Source organism: Cupressus sempervirens, chromosome 3 (assembly GCF_028749045.1).
Source record: "Cupressus sempervirens isolate cs-2001-9-10 chromosome 3, ASM2874904v1, whole genome shotgun sequence".
Taxonomy (NCBI): domain Eukaryota; kingdom Viridiplantae; phylum Streptophyta; class Pinopsida; order Cupressales; family Cupressaceae; genus Cupressus; species Cupressus sempervirens.
In genome coordinates, this window is record NC_143120.1 from 275,879,551 (window position 1) to 275,903,160 (window position 23,610).

Genomic DNA, 23,610 nt, shown 5'->3' on the forward strand with positions numbered 1-23,610 from the left:
AATTTATTGAGAATTTTTAGGTAAGCTAAACTCAACCATAGAAAATGAAAAAGAGATGGCTATAGTAGGAATTTGGATCTTGCTAAGTCTTGGTATTTATATCTATTCCTTTGCTAATTCTTCTATTTACTATATTCCAAATTACCTAGGTTTAGGTAGTTTTCCTACCTAGTAGACTTTTCCAAGATGTGGTTTTGTGTAGACCTTGGTGTACATGGGAGATGATTTTATGTTCTAGTTATTTGGAAACTATAAGGACATGGAAAATGCTGTTAAGAATCCATGCCATCTCAACATGGCTGCATTTTTGTTGAAACTAAACTATTATAAAGATGTCATTGGCCAGTGTAACATGGTATGCATTGTGCAATGATGTATCAAGTCATTTTGTTTTTATAAAACTTGTGATACTTTTGTACCCAATCTACTTTGAGGCCAAGGATTCCATAAATTGCAAGTGTCAGTCTCCTTTTACCTCTATATCTAGAAGAGATTAGGAAATGGGTCTCAACTCTTTGATGTTCAATTTCCTTATTTGCATGTGTTAGTTGAAGATGAGAATAATGTGAAGGCTTTATTCAGACGTGGGAAAGCAAAATTAGATACTGAATATGTATTCCATTTTTGTGGTGTTGAGTTTTTAGAGCTTATATCTTTTGCTACTGCAAGAATGGCATCATTATCATTAGGTTCCTACTCAATTTCTATTATTTGGTGCTGATTATATGTAATTACCTTGACGATTTTAGCATATTGTAAGCATTGTTCTTCCTATTACAAATTGATTTATATTGTCTTAATGTTGGTATGCTTAAAATTTGTACCACTGAAGGTAGAATTTCATGCCAGTCAAAAAATCTTCTTGGCCATGGCCTAGGGTAGTATGGAATAGCCTTGTTCTAGATTCCATCGTTATGTAATCTCCACCCACAACAACAGGGCATTCCCTATTTTCTAAGGGATGGATATAACTGCAATTTTCAAGATCTAAACCATAAAATGTTCCCAACACATCAAGCTCAAGTGCCCCCCACTTCAATCATAGAGTACTAACTAAATTTGCTACAACAACAATATGTTAGCTGCTTTCAAAAATAGGCTTTATAAAACCTTATGTAGCAATATCTACATATGATTTTTTTCTTACCTAGACCATTGCATAAAGAAGCTAAACCATTAACTACAACAAAAACATTTGTAGGAATTGTCCATGGGGTTGTAGTCCAAATAGCCAAACCAAACTGGGTAGAAGTCCTTTGAGAAAATCAAGAGTTGTGTCTGCTATGTTAACTACTTTGAATATAACATAAACACTTCTTGATATGTGTCCCTCTAGATACTCCAACTTAGCCGCAACCAAAGCCATGCTAGATGAGGGACTCCAATGAACCAATTTTTGGCCTCTATAAATGTGGCCCTAAATTTTTTTTTCCCAAATACTTCAATCTATGTAGCTTCATATATACTCTAGAGAAAGTGTCAAATAGGGGGACTAGGCACATGGTGCACCTTATACCCTTCAAGCAGCTTATATTTGTTGATAACATCTTTTAGTTATATCTTGTTCAACGCATGCCCAATATGCAAATTTCCATTGGCATAAGGGGGATCATCATGAAGAGTAAAAATATCCCTTGTGTTCTTGTTTGCAACCCTATTTAATATATTTTTCTCATCCCACAACTTCTATATTTCTAGTTAACATGCTGTTGAATTGGCTTTGAGGGTGAAGCTTGTCTAAGATAAGTCAATCGTATGCTTGTACTCATTTTCATCTTTAGTTTTTCCTTGAGATGTTTTATGCACTACTACCATGATGAAAACCTTCTCTCCAAATGAAAGAGTTGAGCAAGACTTATTAGAAACTAAAACAAGAAATGGGTATTGTTTTTTGTTACAAATAGATGCATTGCCAAATCACTTGAATCTGTGGATGGATGTAGGGTTGTGTTTAAGAAAAACCTACAAAGAAAAAAGTGCAAGGCTAGAAGAAGCAGCCAACAACCTATTTCCTCCTAAGGCTATACATGCAACAGTTAAAGAGGATGCAATGCTACCCCTAATTGGACATTGAAGAATTGTCTAGTTCGTAGCCCTTAAATGAACAATGTTGACCAAGTTAGATTAGAAACCTTATTCAACATGCTTTCACTTATTTTTTCGACTTCAACTTCTACATCAACACTCACATAGGGGATAGGATGAAGACTATCAGTCTATGGTGCAAGTTAAAGAGATCACATTTCTTTGAGACATTCTATAAAATAGTTCACATGCCTTACCTATGAACTGACATTTTGCATGCATCCTACACTCTCTTATCTAGCTTATGATGGATTACAGAGAGTGATCTGAAATGATGGTGCCAAAAAACACACACAATCAAATCCAAAATGAACTTGCATTACAAATGGATTATGGAAATCTGATATTGTTAATTTTGCATTCATGTCTAACAGGACAATCACAACTTATATATATGTTTAAGTTGTGATTGTTCTAGTAAACATGCATGCAAAATTAACAATATCAAATTTCCACAATCCATTTGTAATGCAAGTTCATTTTGGATTTGATTGTGTTTGTTTTTTAGCATCATCATTTTAGATCACTCTTTGCAATCCATCAACCGAATGAGAGAGTGTAGGATGCATGTAAAATGTCAAATCATAGGCAAGGCATGTGAACAATTTTATGGAATGCCTCAAAAACAATTTCAACCAAGCATTGGCTAAAATTTTGACCAATGCTTGGTAGTTTTTGACCAAGAATTGGTAAAAATTTTGACCAATGCTTAGCATTTTTCTACCAATAATTGGTCAAAATTTTGATCAATGATTTGCAGTTTTCTACTAGCATTGGTCAAAATTTTGACCAATGCTTGGTAGAAATTGCGCCAACAATTTTGAAAGTTTTCGACCAATGTATTGGTTGAGATTTCAACTAACTAGTAAGTTGGTCAAAATTTTGACAAGAAAAACTTTGACCAATTGGTTGGTCTAAATTTCTACCAACCTAGGTTAAAATTTTGACCAATATTCATAAAAAAATGAGGTCAAATGTACTAGTGAGAGATTCACTAGTTTGGGACTTTGTACTAGCCAATGCTACAAGTTTTAGCATCAGCCAAGATGGGGCCGCAAAATTAAAATGGAATCCAATCTCCAAAGAGAGAGAGAGGTTATTATAAGTGTTAGAAACATGATCCTTTAGCTCCCAGAATTGCATCCATACCTTACATGAGCTCTAAGATATGTGTCATCAAATATTGCTTCCCTATGGCATTTAGCTACTCTTAAGGTGAATTTGATTTGATATGCTTGAGAAAGTTTTAGCAGTCAATAGAAAAGATAGGCTTGAGAATAGGGTTTACCTGGCTACCTAGAGCTAACATAATAGACAATTTGATCCTATGATGAATGGTTAGAGAGATTGACCAATTGGCAACTTTGTACTAGCCAACACTACAAGTTTCAACATCATCTAAGATGGGGTCAAAAAACCAAAATAGAATCCAATCTCCAAAAAGAGAAAGAGATTATTGTAGGTGTCAATAACAGGATCCTATAGCACCTAGAATTGCATCCATACCTCACATGAGCTTTGAGATATGCCCCATCAAAAATTGCTTGCTTAATTCAGTTCAGTGTGCCTAAGAATGTTCAAGTGGTCAAAGGGATGAGACAAGATTGGAGCTATGGTTTTCTTGGTCACTTGGAGCTAATAGAATAGATAGTTTGATCCCACAACAAATGATTAGAGAGATTCACCAGTTGGCGACTTTGTATTGGCCAACACTACAACTTTCAACATCACTCGAGATGGGGCCACAAAATCAAAATGAAATTCAATCTCCAAAAAGAGAGAGGTTATTGTAGGTATTAAAAACACAATCTTTTAGCACCCATAATTTCATCCATGCCTTTCATGAGCTCTGATATATGCCCCATCAAAGGTTGCTACCCTATGGCATTTAATGACTCTTAGGGTCAATTCGGTTTGACATGCCTAAGAATGTTTGAGAAGTCAGTTGGATAGGATGAACTTGGGACTAGGGTTTACCCAGCCACCCAAAGCTAACAGAGTAGATAGTTTGATCTCACAATGAACTATGAGAGAGATATGAGTAAGATATGTATGCCTAGGCCACTTTGTGCAAGATATGAGCAAAAGTTGCTAATTAGGCAAAATTGTGTCTTTTAGATTTTTTGTTCAAGATAGCTTAGGATTAGGTGTTTTAAAAAAATAAAAATTTATTTGGAATCTTTTCCAAGTCATAGAAGTGAAATCTAGTGAAATTTACAAAAGTTGCACTTTTTGTGCAAAATTGTAAAAGTTTCTCAAAAACGCAACTTGGTTTGAAAGTAGTGTCAAATCTGACTGGCAACCTTTTAACGTTCAAAAATATGTTTCCCATTCTAATATACCCAATCATGGTTAGTTACAACTTACCAAACCTCCATTTGCAACTTTTTGCAAAAAATTGTGAAAGTTGCTCAAGCAACTTTGCAACTTTTGAGCAATTTTTGCTCTTTACATCTTTTGGTCAAATGGGTCTATCTAGGACTATTATAGGAACCTAGTTAATATTAATAGGACCTATAAGGTAATAAAATACCTTATTTTCCCATCTCTAACAACTTTTGGCTCATTGAGCAACTTTCGACCAACCTAGGAATTTGAGTGCTTTCCCATGCTAAAGACCTTCTAACCTTCTAGAATATACTTCTCCATGTTCAAATACCTAGCCATGGGTAATTAAAACTTCTAAAACTATCATTTGCAACTTTTTTCAAAAATTGTAAAAGTTGCTCAAGCAACATCTTGAAGAACTTTGCAACTTTTGAACAACTTTCGCTCTTTACATCTTTTGATCAAATGGGTCCATCTAGGACCATTCTAGGACCCTAGTTAAGATTCCTAACACCTGCTAGGTAACCAAATACCTTAGTTTCCCAAACCCAACAACATTTTACCTTAGTATTTCACATTTTAGTAATTATATTCAATCTAATGAACCAACTACATCTAATCTACATTTTAATGTCTTAAGTTTGCCTTGTGGTTTGAGTCGCAAACCTTCCAAAGAGTCTTATTATGTGGTTTTCCACAATATTTTATCAAGCAGATATTTTACATGATAACAAGGTTTAAATAATAAATAATCTTCCTCTCTATTTTCCAATCCTTGAATAACCACAAGTTAGGGTTCTTCATAGAATATTGTCTGAGCCATGTGCCGGTCACAACCACCACACCTATATGGCACTCTATACCTTCACCATCTATAACCAAGTAATCCAAATTATTTTTGGCCTAGACATAATGACACAAATAATAATCTATCCCTTCTTCATTGTCTTTAGGTGCAATAATACCAAAAACATGGCTTGCAGTGATAAATGTATAGAATGCAGTCATTAATTCAACAAATACTTAGGTAAGAGTTATAAAGTTACATATTGAATTTAAATACACACACACACACACACACACACACACACACACACACACACACACACACACACACACACACACACACACACACACACACACACACACACACACACACACACACACACACACACACACATATAACCAGGTTGCACTAGATCAGAAAAGTGAACAAAGCTAATTGATGAATCCATCTCTACTATTTCCATTACTTGTGGGGGATGATAAGTGTCAATTGGGCCCAATAAGGGAAGAGGGGAGTTATAAAGGGTATTAGGTAGAGGTAATCTACTATTTCATTTCCAATTTCATGTGTACTATCCATATGTTCACAAGTTGATAAAAGTTGCAAAGAACCACAAAATAAGCATGTACCATCCAAGCATGATGTCACGTAAAATTGTTGATTGTCCCTTATTTCACATAAAATGTTGGATATGACTTCCCTTGAAGATCTAGGTGGTTCATTCATGTCATGATCCTACAAAATAAACTTAGAATGCAAAAACACAAATATATGCCTAAAAAAATCAAAAAGATTAGAATATTCAATATGTAACCTACAACAACAAGTTGTGCATGTGTCATTTATCTTCACATAAAAAAGTTTACCCATCTCAAAATATCTGACTTATTCAAATTTGAGGATACATATAAATAAAGCTTGCACAAAATTGTGTTTGAGTTTAGTCCAAAAAATGTTTCACATGTGGGTCATGATTTTGGCTACCAATCCTCCTTCTTAAAACATCTCTTTGATTAGGTATTTGTCCAAAAATCTTCAATCAATGATTTCAAAGCTTCACTAATTTCTTTATCCTTTTGCAGTAGTCAATCGCTAAATGTCCATAACTCATTTTTTGTTGGATCTTCCAATCTCTCATGCCTTACCATGGCTCTCCTTAGAGTACCTCTACCAATTTTCAATGTTTTTTTAATCTTTCTCATGAGTTGAGATTTCTTCATTTGGGTACTTACTATTGTTAATGCAAGTACACATCTTCTGATATTACTATCTTTGGTGTGTGATTTAGAACCCACTTTGTCATATGCACTCATTAGATTCTTTACAATGTTTTTTTTCATTTGAATCATCCATAGTTCTTAGCACAAGAATCTTCACAATGGGCCTAAATTTCAAATTCCTCACCATTTCAACAAATAATTGGGATTGACTTGTAATATTTAACTCTTCAAATAATAATCTCTACATAAAATTTGTTGGAAATATTCAATATGTGATAAGTTACTGAGAGGGGAGGGGTGAATTAGTAAGTTAAAAAATTTTCTTTAAATTTACCACACATCTATCTATGCTACTACATGCATTAGTTCTAAAAGATAAGACATTCATCACACAAAAGAACGCAATATTTTGGTGACCCAGAAACCTTCCAAATAGAAAGTAAAACTGGGGTGGGGATGATACCCACAAAACTTCAATACCGCAACATAAAGTTGGCCTGTTAAGGCTTACATTGACCACTTTTGGTGATCTGCCCTATTAGGAGCACAAAGGACTACTAGGTCCACCTTGTTAGAGGATTTACAAACATACAATGAAATATGCACTCGGTTAAGAGATTTTTACAAAGACTATTAGGTCTACCTTGTTAGAGGATTTAGAAACTAATTCACCTATTAAGATGAATCAGGGGATCTACTTACAACTAATTGTTGATAAGATCCTTTATGCACTAGTCACCTTATGTGATGGATATAACTTTTCTGCCTCTGTATTGAGCATGTTGTATTCCTTGAACTGCTGCTGATAATCTTTTGCATTACTTCTCATTACTTTGTTATTGCTTCCATACATGTGATATGTTACAATACACCTTACATGTCTACCTTTCAAATTTACAAAATTGCAAGGTCAGCCAAAACACAAGTGAAAAAATACATTACAAAGTCGGCCCAATACTAAATAACTTAGGTTTACTAAACTGACTCAGTGACCTTTTGATACATGACATTCACTGCATTACTTGACATTGTCATGCACTCAGTAGAATTGAATGCTTGGTCCATACTAATCACTCAATGTAGTGCTGAACTCTGTGACCACTAGTGACTTGGTAGATGTAGTGTCACTCGATAGATACTGCATACTAAGTTTACCTTGCTTCACTCGGTAAACACTATTTCTTCCAATGCTCAATTCACATAGAATTTGCATGACACAAGCTTACTACTCGGTAGACACTACTGATCTTCAAATTGCCTATATTTGCTCAGTAGCCACTATCTTCTTAGTGAGAGTAGAGAATTAAGTGCTAAGCTCGGTAGCAATACTAATATGGATAAGTGTTGTCACTAATGGAAATACTAACTTAATGCCAACAATCTCCCCCTTTGGCATTAGTGACAAAAAACTTATAAGGCAAAACATATGTCCATAAATTGATTCACTAATTTTCTGAATTTTGGTTTTTCAAAATTGATCTTTGTAAAGCTATTGCATATACATTTCTATATATATCTCCTTGATGACACATAATGTATATACAAAGATACTTATGTACATAGCTATACACATATACATGCTGACTCTATTGAGTGCTATCTCCCCCTTTCACTTATACTGATATCTCTCATTATATACATAATTTCCCTTTTTTCTTGTACTGATATCTCTCCCCCTTTTTGACAATAATGCCAAAGGGCTACATGTACTATCTATATAGTTACAAAAAAATGAGATAAATTCTTGATGTACCTTAAGAATGAGGGCAAATGAGGGATCCCAATTCTCTTGCAAAATTTTGTAGGTGGAGCGAGCAATCTGAACTTCTGCTGATAATTTGATCATGTGATCTACCAGTAAGAAGTTCTGATCCTAGACCAATGTTTTGTAATGAGCAATATGTTTCTGCATTGTATCCATTATTGGCAAGATCATGTTTTTAATATCAATCAAGGTTGCTTTTATTCTTGCTTCTTCTTTTAGAAGTTCTGCCTGCACTTCTACTAGATATTTCACCTTGGTGTGATGAGAGGAGCTAGAAGAGGGATCATCCTGCAACTTTGATGCACTAGATTTCATGTCAGCATCAATCTTATTTAGCTTCTTCTTTATTTCATTGCTAAAATTGAAAATATCACAAAGTTTGGCAAAAAGTGATGTGACATTATTAAAAGAATTTCCAAAATTACACAAAAATGTGGACAACTCCACTTGTTTGATTGCAATTTGCTGAGCAATATGGTCTAGCACCTTGGTATCAAACTTCCTTTCAACTTTTTCAATTAGCTTATCTTATCTAGAGGAGTCCTCATTATATTTCTGTACAGTCTCTTCTAACTAAATCAAAATATTTTGAGTGGAATCCACTTCAATACCTATAGCATCTATAATTATATTCTTGGCATTTTCAATTATTCTGTACTCCTTATCCCTTTTAGACCTTAGCTACTTTTGCATAGCTTTCTTCTCTATGAGTTGACTGGCTAACCTCATTTCTTCAATAGTTGTAGTCTCATAGTTAATCTTAGGTATTATTATCTCTATGTCTAAGTCAATGTCTTCTTCAATTTCCTTTCTAGTGATCAAAAATTTCAATGGTTGCCTTGGTTTTACTTTAGTGATTACTGGTTTGACCTTTGGAACGGACACAATAGTAGAGATCAAAGGGCTACTAGTGAAAAATGGAATAGGGCTTAAGGATTAAATGCCAATAGAACTACTAACCGAACCAAAAAATTGAAACACTTCCCAAAATTGGTGTCACACTCAGTAGAATACCCATAGAAGTGTCTAAACTTACTAGAATCAAAGTAGATGCAGACAATACTGATGAAAACAAAACTGTAGAGCTTACTGGACTTGGTGAAGACAAAATTGTGGAACTTACTAATGCACTAACTAAAGATGTAGAAGTAGAGGGAGCTAACTTAGTAGCTGAGGAAGTAACAACTTGCTTAGTAGATGAAGTGCTTGAAACTTCTATTATAGACACTTGGAGCTAGGAGGTGACTGGTGAAGATTGAGCAATTGATGATGTTGTTGTGCTCACAATCTCACTAGTAGAAGCTATCTCCATAGATGTGACAATATGTGGTGGAGTGTGAGGAAGAGATGCAATTGCTTCTACTACAATTCTGACTAGATCATCTTCATCCTTTTCTTCCTCTTCTACTTCTTCCTCCTTTCCTTCTTCATCCATTTCTTCTACTTCCTCCTCCTCTTCTTCCTTCTCTTCCATTAGAGCATGCAATTCACCTTCAGTAACTATGATGAAAGGAGTGTTGTCGTCATCATCATCATCATCACTATCATCATCTTTAATTATAATAGTTTCATTTGATGGATTGTTGAGATGATATACATCTCTCCAGACATCTAAGGCATACTTAACCACTAATTTTATGTTATTCATCAATATAAAACATGAGTTAAGCTTTAGAACCATTCTGTCTCCATGCTCTTTTATTGCCTTCTTTACTTCTACATTAGTTAGATTAGGTACTAACTGTCTCAACTATTGTCCAAAGATGTCTTTTATAGTTTACACCATGTTCTCCCATCTGACTTGGATTTTGGCAAAAAGATCTGCATGGATTTGAGGTTGCATTTGAGAAAGGGAGTATTTCCAAATACCCATCTTCTCCATGACTAGGTACTCAATCTCTTTCTACTCAGTTGGAGTCTGAGTCTCATATTTGAGAACTTTGAAGTTACATATTTTTGCTCCAACTTTTAGCTATTTCATCCTTTTCTCAAATGTAGGTGGAGAGCAAATGAATATTGGTTCACTTTTACCTTTCCTACCTCTTTTGGAGAACACTATAGTAGGTTTCTTCTAAGGTTTAGTGATAATCTCTCTACCTTTCTTCCTTACTAGTTCCTCTTTCTTCGATTCTTCTTCTTCACCTTCATCATATTCATCTTCTTTATCCTCACCCTTTCCCTCAGTAAGCATTAGACGACCTTCAACTATCGTCAATTTTGCAATCCTCTTTTTGCCTCTACTAAGAGCTTGAGGAATCTTGATACTGAGCTCTATCCTCTTCTTGGCTTCCTCATAAGTGCCAAATGTAGGAAGATTTGGATTGGTTAGCTCATTTACTAAAGCCTCAACAATGTCTCTAGCTTCATCAATGTTAATTTCATAAGAATGGTTCTACCCGTGCCACTCTCAGTATGAGTACTTGAATGTACACTCTATCACAATCCACCATGAAGCATATATCATCCTTGTAGTCTTCCACAAGCTTGGGTGGGATTCTAAATCTGTTATTCATTTTCTCTTTGAATGCCTCAAAATAATTATCCAACACCCTTTCAAAATTTTGACCCATTTCTTCAATAAATTCATTTATCTGCTAAAGAATAGGGGTGTCTTTCCTCCATACAACTGTGCCCTTAGATGGAAAGAATTTTTGAACATAAAAGAATAAACAGGTAAGCAATGAACTAAACTTGAAGGAATTGTTCTTGGAAGATTTCACACTTTCAATGTTTTTGTTCAATTGCTTCAGTAGTACATCTGACAAATCAAATTCAAGGTTCTTCTTTATAACCTTGTATGCTAGGTCAACTACCTCACAAGGAACATTGTTTGACTGACTCGAGCTGTAGATCTTATGTGCAATGATATGGATGCCAAACCTAAGCTCTATGTTAGTGACATTGTTTAGTTTCAAACCTCTACCATCCCACTTAGCTAGGGTTTTCTTCTATACTTCCTCCTAACCTAGGGTTTTGGTTGACTTGGCTTTGCTTAGTATTGGCAGACCCATAACCTTGTGTATCATCTTTTTTTTAATTAGAATGGGTTGCTCCAACCATAATTGACCATTGTGAAACTGACTCAATATGTATCTTATCCATTTCACTTGGAAATTTTGAGACATGTGAGGGATATGAGTTAATCCTTTAACTTCCAAATGTTTATGCTTAGGTTTCAAAACTCCATCAACACACATTTCAGCTAGGGTAGTATCCATTTCTAGTGTCCCTAATTCTTGAATAGAACATTTAAAGTGAGTTTGAATGTCATTAATTAGGAGTACCTTGGGTGAGATTTGTGACTGAGCACCTAAGGATCAAGCGATTCAGTAGTGGCTCAAACAATTTTGAAGTTTGGTGCTTTCCATTCAACACCCTTAACCAGTATTTCAGAACCCTTCTTTGGTTTAGTGCTGCTTCCATTGGTAGATGCCATCGCTGCTTAGTAGATGATAAAATTCATGAAGATCTTGCTGCTAAATTGCTCGAAAACAATACAATGCTCTTTCAAATCGCTCTACTCTTTGAATGCTGTGGATGCAATGAAAAATGAAGTCAAGATTTCCCTTTTGTTGAGAAATTTTCATAAATGCTCGGTACCATTATGACAAAGTGCGTGACAAACTGTCATCTACTAATCTAACTTAGCAGGAGTATTAACTCAAGAAACAAATCAAGATTCCTTTACTCCCAACCTCGCTCGGTAATGTCTACAACCAACTTTACTCGGTGGAGTGTAATGTAACTCAGCAAAGGATAACATTTCTGTGATTCCTAATGTATTTGGAATACTGATTGAATCATTTTCATTCCTTATATTTCTTGGAACTACTTATGATTTTCTTGCTGAGTACAACTCCAATACATTCTTAGGAATTTAGTTTGAGGGGATGGAGTCACCCACTTCTTGAGTGACTTCACTACCATGATTTGAGCTTGTATCCTTAGTAGATTTAGGAATCCATTGCTGCCTCATTTGTTTCCTTATATTGTTAGCCCTTGCTTTCTTTTTATCTTCAACTTTGCTTATATTCATGCAGTTTTTAGCTATATGACTGAGTTCAGTGCATGTGTAACACCTTATAGTAGTATCTTTCTTTCTTAGGTGATCTCTTGCACAATTTATGCTAGTGTGTCCATATTCTCCACAATAATGACATCTGCACTAGGTATTGTAGTCCCATCCAAATATTGCTTTTACAAATTGTTCAACTAGATTGAATGATTTGGATCTGCATTGAGATGCCTTGTGACCATGCTTTTTACATTTGTGACATTTACCTTCAAATTTTGGTTTCTCCTTGCATTCATTGGCTTTGCGACCATGCTGATTGCAATTATAGCACTTTCCATTGAATTTTCCTTTTCCATTACTCCAACATTTGTTTGATGTATGAGCAATTTTCCCACAATGTTTGCATGAGGGTTTTTAATTCTTTTTTGCACCTTTCTTGGAAGATTCACCTTGTTCTTCATTCTATCCAAGTCTTGCTTTACCTTTTTTCCTATGAAGATTCTGCTCATTTTGTTGATTCAATTGATTCATGTCTTCTTGTGATTTCAACATTCTCTCATTGATTTTTTTTTCAGCATTTAGCTCATTCTTCAATTTTTCAATGATTTTCTTTTCACATTTTAGTTCTCTCATTATTCTTTCATTAATTTGCCTTTTATAATTTAGATCACTTCTTATTCTTTCATTCTATGCTTTGAGAATCTTGATTTCTTCATTTGCTCCAGTGATTTGATCAATGAGGTCTTCATGCTGATTGGATTGATTTTGTTCTTCATTGTTTCTTGCCTCCAAGTCTTCATTTGCCTTATTCTTTTGTTCCAAAATTTCACATAGCCTAATTGATTAGATTTCCTGTTCTCTTGTAAGTTTCTTTACTTCTTCTTGTAGAGAGCCATTCTGGCTAGGAGTTCTTTGATTACCTCATTAGCTTCATCTGAGCTACTTGATGGGAAAAAGTCTTCAATCTTTTCTTCAATATACTGATGGTCATCCATTTTTCTTGCAAGTTCCTTCCTTCTTTTTAGGGATTGGGAAAGATGCTCCTTTTCTTCTTTGAGTTGAGCTATGGCCATCTCCAGATCTAGCTTTTAATTGCAATTGCCTTATCAAGTCTAAATATCTCATTTTGTCCTTAGATCTTTGCTCAAGTTGTCAAGCTTCTATCCTGAGAACCACAATGCTCTGATACCAATTGTTGGAAATATTCAATATGTTGATAAGTTACTGAGAGGGGAGGGGTGAATTAGTAACTTTAAAACTTTTCTTTAAATTTAACACACATCCATCTATGCTACTATATACATTAGTTTTGAAAGATAAGACATTCATCACACAAAAGAACAGAATATTTTGGTGACCTAGAAACCTTCCAAATAGAAAGTAAAACTGAGGTGGGGATGCTACCATCAAAACTTCAATACTGTAGCATAAAGTTGGCCTGTTAAGGCTTACATTGACCACTTCTGGTGATCTACCTTGTTAGAAACACAAAGGACTACTAGGTCTACCTTGTGACATGATTTACAAACATACAATGAAGTATGTACTCAGTTAAGAGATTTGTACAAAGACTATTAGGTCTACCTTGTTAGAAGATTTAGAAACTGATTCACCTATTAAGATGAAGTAGTGGATCTACTTACAACTAATTGCTGATAAGATCCTTTATGCATTGATCACCTTATGTGATGGATATAACTTTTTTGCCTCTGTATTGACCTTGTTATATTCCTTAAATTGTTGCTAATAATCTTTTGCATTTACTTCTCATTACTTCTCTATTGCTTCCATACATGTGATATCTTAAAATTCACCTTACATATGTACCTTTCAAATTTACAAAACTACAAGTTCAGCCAAAACACAAGTGAACAAATACATTACAAAGTTGGCCCAATAGTAAATAACTCAAGTTCACTGAACTGACTTGGTAACCTTTTGATACACAACGTTCACTGCATTACTCAACATCGTCATGCACTCAGTAGAAGTGAAGACTCGGTCCATACTAATCACTTGATGTAGTTCTAAACTCGGTGACCATTGGTGACTCAGTAGATGTAGTGTCACTTAGTAGATACTACATACTAAGTTTACCTTGCTTCACTTGGTAAAAACTATTTCCTCCAATGCTTAGTTTACACAGAATCTGCATGACACAAGCTTACTACTTGGTAGACACTGTGAAGCTCAGTAGACACTGCTGATCTTCACATTACCTGTATTCGCTCGGTAGCCACTGTCTGCTTGGTGAGAGTAGAGAATTAGGTGGTGAGCTTAGTAGCTATATTGATATGGATAAGTGTTGTCACTAATGGCAATACTAACTTAATGCCAACAAAAATTAACTTCTCTTTGACAAGTATGCTTTCTAATCTTGTTAGGCATTGATTTCAAAATGTAAGTATCAATATCAATCAAATATTTTGGTCATCTAAAATGAATTCTAGAAGGTGTTATAATCTCTTCCATTTCCTCAACATTTTGAACATCAACATAAGGTTGAGTTTTTTATGTACCTTGAACCAAAGATGATGCACCTTGGAAATAAGATGCAAAAGATGGAATATCACCTACTTGATATGTTGATGTTGTGCCTTCAACATGACATGATGGAGTGTTACATTATCAGATGTAGAAACTAGTGTCTATTCAACATGAGATGATGATATGACTCCAAAATTAGAAGATGGTATAGCTTTATGATTTAATTGTCTTCTTGAGCATAAGAGTCTCATTCATTCTCTTGCCTTTCTAATTCTTCCTCTTTGTTTCTTTGTATTAGTGGTTCTTGTTCCTCTTCAAAAGACAATTCTTCATTATTACATTGCAATTTTATTTGTTTACGTAGTAGTTTCATTTTATCTCTTTTAATTGCCAAATCTCTCTCCCTCTCATCTATTGTTTGAGTTTTTGGTTTCTTCCTTGGCATGATGATGATTTCTATATGTCAAATTATTCAAACATCTAAATTACTTACAAATTATAAATTAAAAAACATTCAAATACATATACAAATTACAATTATTTCAATGAAAACACAATATATATTAAACAACTTGTCGAATTTCTAACCATTTCGAAATAACAATTCATTCAAACATACAAATTAAAATGAATTCACTATATATTAAATAACTTATAAAATTATAATGAAATTTGTCTCTATAGTAACAGAATATTTAAAAAGGATTTCACTAACCTTTTCTATAGAATGAATTTTCAAAAAGACTTCAAATAGTGTATCCAATGATTGAATTTGGTCTTTTCTAGCTTCCAATAGCATGAAAGAATGTTCAAAAAGCCTTTAAATATTGTATCCAATGATTGAATTTGGTGTTTGCTAGCTTCCAATAGACTGTAAGAATGTCAAAAATTCTTCAAATAGTGTATCCAATGGTTGAATTTGGCATTTGGTAACTTCCAACAAAATGAAACTCATCTTTTCTATTGGAATAGCATAAAAATCAACAAACAATAATTAGAATATGGATCAGTAGAGACCCAAACTTTCATCATAACTATTTTTTGGTGTTTTTATATAGTGCATAAGTACTATAGGTCATACGCACTATGAAGTGTGCATGCAATATAGTGTATACACGCTTTGTGAAAAATATATCTCTCCCTATCCTACCCTCTCCCATCTCCTACTCTCTCCCCATCCTCTACTCTCTCTCATTCTCTATTGTCTCTCCCTCTCCCCTTCCCTCTCCATTGAAATTCAAGCTTATAGAGTGTGTGCAAACTATAGCACGTGCACGCTATGTAAGCATGAATTTAAAAATACTTTAAATAGTGTGTGCACACTATAGCATGCACACACCATTTAAAGCTTTGGATTCTACCAAGCCTAAGACCTGGATATTCCTTGAGGATCCAACCCAGAGGTTTGGAGTCTCTAAACTGGTCTGAGATGTGTTTTGAAACAAATATACATAAAATGATTAATTTTTCTTGTGTGCTCTCCTTCACATTTCCTCGTGGTTGAGCATTAATAAAATCAGGTTACTTGACATTGTAGATTTTTGAGTTAGCTATATAATGATATAATTTATTTCAAATTTAACTATTTAAAGCCTTTCAACTTTAATTTCTTTTTAATGTATGTCTATTTTTTTGTCAAAAACCAACATGTACTAATTGGGGTGTAGATTTTAGTTCGTTCATCAAATTTCACAACAACTTAGTTTTATAGAAACTAGACTCCATTCTATACACTTTGGAAAAAAGTAGTTTTGAGTTTAGATTAGTTTTGAATCATTTCTAGGGGGAGCACATAGATATTTCATGTTTTTAGGATGTCTCCAGTTAAAAAATTAATTAAAAAAGTACACATTATAAAATTACCTAAAAAATCTAGAATAAACTACACTGTGTTAGGTAGATTTTGACCAGAGTGATTAACAAATTTCAAAAAAAAAATGTTTAGATTTTAGGGGGTGAACATTTTGCACTATGTTATGTTTTTTTCTGAAAAAATAGTACCACTTATTGTGGCCCACTTTTTTGAGGACCTAAAACTAAACCATTTTGGAAAAAAATTAGTAGTTTAGAAACTAGATTCAAAGAAGTACTACTCTTATTTTTCTCATATCTTAAAATTTTGAGCTTAGCTATCTTTAAATTCTTGTCAAAGTTTAGAAATTATTGATTTCAGAAAAGAAAAAATGTTGCCACTTATACCCTGCTTTTGGCACCATAACTTGGTGCACTTACCCTCTCATCACCCCTCATTGTTTTAGTCAAGGGTGCACACACATTCTAAAACTCTTAATAAACCTTTTATAAAATCTAAAAGACCATGAAAAGATCTTATCTTAGTCACAATTCTTAGAGTTGGCCATTTGAGAGTAGCCTTCACCTTCTCTGGATCCATTTTTAGACCTTCTAGTGAAATTGTAGGTCCCTTAACTTTTGAAACACCCTACAAATATGCATTATTTTTTCCTCCAATGTCTTATTGAAGATTGAAATATCATCTAGGTAAACAATGACAAACTTTCCTAGAAATTCTTTTAGTACCTCATTTACGAGTTGCATGAAAGTGCTCAGTGCAACCACTCACCATCCTTTTCTTTATGTTGAGGGTAGCATTCCATTCATCTCCTTCTCTAATTTGAATCTAGTGATATCTACTATTTGAATCTTTCTTTGTGAAATAAATAGTTTCATCAAATGGTCCATAAAATCAGCCATCCTTAGGAAGGGAATATACGTGCTTGATTGTGATCTTAATTATAGCCCTATAATATATGCACATCCTCCATTCTCCATTCTTCTTTGGTGTTAATATTGCTAGTTTAGCACATGTACTCAAACTCTCTTAAATCAACCCCTTTTGCAACAACTCTTATATCTGCCCTTTCAATTCTTTACTTTCTACTAATGTGATTTTGTGTACTACCTTATTTGGAAAACTATATTCTAGAATCAAGTCCATTTGAAAATTGGTCTTATTTATTAGTGGTAATCCATCAGATAAATTATTGGATACAATATCCTGAAACTCATCTAAAAAATCTAAAACTTCAGTAGGTGCATCTTCTACTTCTTCTTTATCATCTTTTGGAATTAAGTCAAAATAGACATTCTCATTCCTCATACCTTCTATTAGCTTCCTTCCATCAAAAAAAATTTGTTGGGATTACTATATACATTTTCTTCTATGACCTTTAGAGGCTTTAGCTATAATGTCTCACTCCATTATTTATTAGAAAATAGGTATTCACGTGACCATAATGTACATTGTGCCTATCAAATTACTATGGCCTACCCAACAACATATAATATGTATCTATGGGTATGATATCACATAATATTGTTCATTGACCATGACCTTGTCGTCATCTTGCACTCAAATAATCTGATATGGATGTGGATGTTCCTACATCTTGAGATTTAACTGTATGACCATATCCTTTAACACCAAATTATCAGTGCTTCCACTATCGATAATCACATCACAACACTTATCCTCACACTTTTACCTAGTATAAAACAATCTCTCCCTTTTCTTAGGTTCATTCTAACCACTCACTAGGACTCTCCTATTAACTAGAACTTCTCTTCTTTCAAGATCTTCACAGTGTGATGAATTAGAATATTTATTCACATGTGAAAATTTTTCCCACCCTTTAGTTCTCCTATGCAACCTTCCTTGGTGTTTAGGAAATTCATAAGCCATATGACCTTCTTCTCTGTAGTGAAAATATGTTCCTTGAAAGCCTCCTCTTCTAGGTCCTTGTCCCCATCCTCATCCTCTTTGATCCCTATTATTTAGATTATGGAAATGATTGAAATTACTTCCCTATGATTCAGACTACTATTGGCTACATCCTTCTTTTTTTGATCTCCATTTTAGCCTCCATGAGACCATCCACTAAATCTTCCACCTGACCTCTTCTTCTCTATTTGTTCTCAAAATTCTTGTTCTACTTTTCCAACACTCTTAGGGAAAATCATTATTCCTCTTTGGATATTTTTGATTCAAACTAGACTCAACTCTTTTTGAATACTTGGGCTCAACCCATTAAGGTAACATGCAAATTTCTCATTTTTAGCTTCTACATTTCCTATTTAATGAGGACTCGATATAACTCTTTTGTGTACTCCTGAATAGATAATATTTCTTTATTCAACCCTTACATTTTATTTGTTAGATCAAACTCATTATAAAAAATAATAAATACCACTTCAATTTATCTACCATCCAATCTCAACTTGTGATTTTCTTCTTTTCTCTTCTGTTTCACTCCAATTGAATCTATTGCCATGAAATCTTTGCATGACCCTTTAGTCTAGCTTTTAAAAACCTAACCCTATTAGGATCTTTGATATCTTCATACTCATAATATTCTTCTAATTCATTTATCTAGTCGATAAATTCTTCTTGGTTAATATTTCCCAAAAATATGGGGACTTCAATCTTGGGTCTTTTTCCAATCTTGGAAATGGCTCTAATAATCCTTTCTTCCTTGAAGTTCCTAGCTTCGCTTTCTCCTTGATCAAAATTTCCTTCTTCCTCAAATTTATCCTCACTTTAATATCTTACCACAATATTCATCCCTCTACAAATCTCTTCTTTTAATTCTTTCACTTGTCTTTAGAAGGCTTTAGAACCCCTAGGTGTCACATCATTGACTTTTCTATCATATTTCCTTCATGGAGGAATTTTATGTACTTATCACTAAAAATATAAACCAAAATCCTCATGCAAAATGCCTCATAGTCCATGATCTATCTACACACTCAAGAACTATCACCCAAATACCACTTGATGAAAGGTTCTCCTCTTAATACTACAAATACATCAAAAATAGAGAAAAAAGAGTGTAATTTACATGAAAATAAAATGTGCTTCTTATTATCTCCAAAAGTATGGAGTTATAAATTTTAAAAATACAATAGAGCTACAAAAAACCACCCAAAACTTCTCTAGAAAACCCTATGAACCTTCCTTATATACAACATTTTTCCACCACCTAAGAAGGTCCCAGGGTTTGGCCTAACCCTTGAGACTAACTAACCCCAAAATATTTTTTTTTCATATTTATTACCTTAGAGGTTTGTCAAAATAATTTCAAATTATAATTTGAAGTATCCCAACTTTAGGAGGCCATAACTTTTCACTCATAGCTTTAATTGGCTATTATAATCATCAAGGAATGATAACTCCTCATCCAAAACACATTGACAATGTAAGTATTGTCAAAAAAGGTGTATCCTCATTTCAAAGCCTCTAAGGCCTTCAAAATTGAGCTCAAAAATTTTATACCAAAGATTCTCAATAACTTCACCAATATAGATTGTATGGCAATGGAGCTTGACAACAAGGTTAATATATCTAAGATGAACCTCCACCTATGAAATTTGAATATTTTGAGGTTGGATAAAAAAATTAATAAAAATAGTAAGTTTTTACAAATAATAATTATGCACTAAAATAAGCCTTATCGAAAAAGACAAAAACAATTTTTTGGACGATGCAAAATTGTCCTTACACCCAAAATGCTCTTGTAGCATATGTATGTATGCATGCATGTATCTATATATTTATATATATGTACATACACAAACACACACACACACACACACATACACACACACACACACATATATGTATATATGATTGAGTGCACCAAGATGGTTTACAAAAAGGGAGGTATTAGTGGACATCTTTTTTCTAAAATTAGGTAAACCTAAAGTTGGACACAACATTTGAGGGTCATCCAATAGAAATAAAAAGATGTATAAAGCATATAAATTGTAGTACTTTGAATCTACTTTCTAAAATACTAGAGTTTTTAAAAAATGGATAAGATTAGGTGGGTCTAATCCTACACACATGAAAAATAGCTCCTAATTTTTTTAGAAAACATAAAATAGTTGTTTTCATGTGCAACACAAAACACATAGTTATAGTTAGTATTTTTCATATCAATTTGGTAGGATGATAGTTAAGAGTTGTTGGTACCCAATATGGACCCAATTTTTAAAATTTTCAATTTATGGTTTTGAACCTCTTTAAACAAAGGTTCAAAGTAGTTCGAAGTGGTTCGATGGTTCAAAGTGGTTCAAAATGTAGATTTGTTGATTCAAAAATTTTTACAATCCTTGTTTAGTTTAATACCCAAATTCCATCTTAGTTCGTAATTCAGGTTCAGATTCTGTCAGTTTGAAAAATTGAAGAAAGTGCACAAGTGTAGATCAAGATTGTGGAGATTTGGTCCAATTAAAAAAATCCAATATTGCGAGACCTCTAGTGATTTCATTCCACATTCAAGTTTCAGATTTAATTCAAAGGTCACAACATGTTAATTCAGATGCTCAATGATTTAGGGAAAGAATCAATAATTTTGAGTTCATGTTGCTCAACCTAATTCTAGAAAAACATGTGGCCAACCTCTATAACACATAAATATTGCAATGACGATTAGTCATGTAGCTCAAAGGCACTTTCAACTTCCTAAATTTTTGGCACTTCAATGGTCATCTTTAGTATGATTGCTATGATTGGCTCATACAAGTTCTAGATGACTTTTTGGTTCAGAATAGGGGTCACATATTGATAACTTAAGCCCAATAGTATTAGAAACTTTGAGAGTTCAAACCTTTGAACCATAAAATAGTAAATGTGAAATGTGCACATCATCGAACGGTTGATACTCGCTGAGCATCTTCAATTGAAAACAAGAGATTTATCGAGTGATATGTGGAAGTCTTAAATCAAGATTCAAATGGCTATCTATGGCCCCCCTTGCATGAGGATTCTAGGGTATAAAAAGAAAAGGATGAGTAAGTTCATTCTCATTTCTAAGGTTTATTCATATGGAAGCACATGGCTATAAACATAGATCACTAACGAATGCTATCTGCCAAGATGGAGATTTCTACATTTGAAAGAAGATGTCATGTATGACTAACAACAATAAAAGCTCGATGAATATTTTCTAGATCCAAACCATGCTCAGTTACTTGGGGACATGGAATTCCATATGCATTTTTTTTAATGGATTGACTAAGGTTTTGGAGGTGGAAGTCATTCATTTGAAAATATTGTTGGAAGAAGCTACTGTAATTTCTATCACCACAAATTTGCAAGAAGCTAGAAAATTAGTCTCAATGTGAGGGGTATAAATCCCAATCTAACCATTGGATTAATCCCATTTTCAAATATGTTTGAAGACCACTAGTTAACTAAACCTCCTTGAAGTGGTTTGAAAAAATTATTTATGGATAGAAAGTTACACATGTTTTAATGAAGCACTATCAAAATGATCCACGACACCAAGAAAATGATGCTAGAAAAAATAGATCCTATTTTCAGGGCCATAACTCCCAACTCCATTGTTGGATATTTCCAAAATTTAAATATGTTGGGTGTATCATGGTTACCTAAATCCTCATTGGATAAATCTTCTAAATTATTATTAGTGTTCAAGATATGGATAAATATGTGTAGGTCTATCAAAATTACCTAGGACAGTCACAAAATGCAGAGCATAGTAAAACAATCATGTTTCGGGGGTCATATCTCACAATTAAATTGTTGGATCAAGCTCAATTTTGGATATGTTGGACATAACCTAATTTTATAAATTTTGATTGGAATGATCTTCAAAATATTTCTAGGTTTTTGAGATACATTTGACTTTCTTGCCACTATTAGATCAACATTCTATCACCAGCAAATGCCACTTGTCCAAATATGTTGATAAACATTATAAAAAGATATTTATAAACTATTATTTATAATGTTTATAAAATATTTATGTTATAATAAAGAAATTAATAAAGGTAAATTGATGGGGGAAGAATGAGAAAATTCTTGGCAATATGAAAGAACTCGAGCCAATTCCCATAGTTGTACAAGTGACATTCTTAATTAATGGTGACTTATCTAAAGGGACATGTGGACAAAAGAAGCTTTTACCTATTGGCATAAGATAAAGTTGGTTTGTTCTATTCCCTCATATGATAAAATTCAAAGGGGAAAATGTAAGAGGTAATAAAGATTGTTGATGGGCATGTAGAGGTTTCTATTTCAAAATTCAGTTATGAAAACTAAATATCACTCATTCATACTTATTTATTGTAAAAGCATCTAGCAAAAGGGGGTTCCACTTTTCTTCCTAGAGGGGTAGAATTTGTGCTACAGTAGGAGGGGAGAGTTTTTCCAAATTTATTCTAGTTCTTCTGAGGGAAAGAAAGCATAGCTTGTATTTTTTTGAACTCTGTGTTAGGGAAAGGCAAAATTTTTGAGTTTTAATGTAATGTAAAGGAAGAGATTTCTCTTTTCTTCTAGATAGTGATTTAGATGCCCATGTGTAATTAGGTTTGTGTTATCTTTTACACTTTAGAGAAGGGAGACTGGAGGATAATTGTACATCAAAACTTAAAGTTTTGGGGTAGTTTCTTTCCACTGATCATGATCTTTGTATAACTTTTAGTTTTCTCTAAAATGCATTTTAATGTCACTATTTTTTGATAATGTTATCATTTCATGATATCTTCAAAAGATCTAATTCTTCATTTTCTCAGTGGGATGGAAGATTTATTCTTTGCTTTCATTCACTTTGTAATGTAGCATTCAAGTAAATGAACTTTGTGTCATTTGTTGTTCTTTTCATTTCAGTTACTTAGTTTTCCACATCTATTTTGTGTTTATGGATAGATGTTTGTAAACCTTTCTTGCTTTCAGGTTAAAAGCATTATCAATTTTAGTGCAATGAATTCATTATATATCCTACACAGGGAGTTGTACTTGATAAAATTTAGAGGAAGGTTATTAATCCAATGATAACCTATCCAACTATTAGTGCTGATTTTGTTTTCTTATTTGGGCATTTAGAGTTAATTTGTACATATTTTCTTGGAAGAAAATCTATTTACTAACAATTTTTTGGTG

At 33.6% G+C, this 23,610-nt stretch overlaps 1 pseudogene; it reads right to left on the bottom strand.

The window, feature by feature from the left end:
• Positions 1–811: 811 nt before the first annotated feature.
• Positions 812–11,621, bottom strand: LOC149566010 (isoleucine--tRNA ligase, chloroplastic/mitochondrial pseudogene; annotated as a pseudogene).
• Positions 11,622–23,610: the final 11,989 nt, after the last annotated feature.